The following is a 1,467-nucleotide window of genomic DNA, read 5'->3' as shown; positions in this document are numbered from 1 at the left end:
AAACAGCAGGGAGCTATCTTTTTTATTTATTTATGTACAGGACAGGAAAGACACCATCCACATTTTCTGATACTATCAATCAATCAAATGTATTTATATATCCCTTTTTACATCAGCCGATGTCACAAAGTGCTATACAGAAACCCAGCCTAAAACCCCAAACAGAAAGGAATGCAGATGTAGAAGCACGGTGGCTAGGAAAAACTCCCTAGAAAGGCAGGAACCTAGGAAGAAACCAAGAGAGGAACTAGGCTCTGAGGAATGATACCTGGATTGTACAATATTTGCCAATTATTAATTGAAAAATTCTTCAAGCTCTGTCAAATTGGTTGTTGATCATTGCTAGAAAACCATTTTCAAGTCTTGCCATAGATTTTCAAGCAGATTTAAGTCAAAACTGTAACACGGCCACTCAGGAACATTCACTGTCTTCTTGGTAAGCAACTCCTGTGTAGATTTGGCCTTGTGTTTTAGGTTATCGTCCTGATGAAAGGTCAATTCCTCTCCCAGTGTCTGGTGTAAAGCAGACTGAACCAGGTTTTCCTCTAGGATTTTGCCTGTGCTGAAAAACTCCCCAGTCCTTAACGATTACAAGCATACCCATAACATGATGCAGCCACCACTATTCTTGAAAATATGGGGAGTGGTATTCAGTAATGTGCTGTATTGTACTTGCCCCAGACATAACACTTTGTATTCTGAACAAAAAGTGAATTGGTTTGCCACAGTCACAGACCAGCAGGGACCCGATTCCCAGTGATCTCGCCAGCACTGGTTTTGGGCCTAGCACCTGCTCAAGGTTGTTGATGACAGCCTTGGCCACCTTGTAGGCATCAATGGACTGCTGAGTGTTAGACAGCCCCTCCTTCTCAGTGACTTGGACCCAGTGAYTTGACCACAGAAGATTTTGGGTGTGGTCGACGAAAGCAGGTGTCTCCAAATAGACTTCCTCCTGAAAGGCTTGGTGATCTACTTGAGAAAGCAACCATGCTTGACTTTGAAACCAAGTGCTTCAAGCTGTTTTGGCATGATCTTTATCTTCAACGTGGACTTCACCATGGCCTCAATATCTGTGAGGGCCTTTTGGATTGTGGGAGAGCTGCTCAGGTCAAGGACCTCAATGTTCTTTTCCTTCACATGGAAGAGAAAGAGAGGCATTGTAATGTTAGCTCCATGTACACCTGTGGTGTCTTTACTACAGTTTCTCAATATAGGGGGTGCTGTTTCAACTTTGTCATTTATCGTTCCCAAATTAAACTGCCTCGTACTCAATTCTTGCTCGTACAATATGCATATTATTATTACTATTGGATAGAAAACACTCTCTAGTTTCTAAAACCGTTTGAATTATTTCTCTGAGTGAAACAGAACTCGTTTGGCAGCGAAATTCCTGACAGGTACTGCAAAATCTGAAAATGTAGACTCTGTTCTAGGATCAGTTTAAAACTCTGTATGTATCCTATGGGT

This window comes from Salvelinus sp. IW2-2015, linkage group LG13 (genome assembly GCF_002910315.2).
Source record: "Salvelinus sp. IW2-2015 linkage group LG13, ASM291031v2, whole genome shotgun sequence".
NCBI lineage: Eukaryota > Metazoa > Chordata > Actinopteri > Salmoniformes > Salmonidae > Salvelinus > Salvelinus sp. IW2-2015.
Note: the sequence above shows the minus strand (reverse complement) of the source record.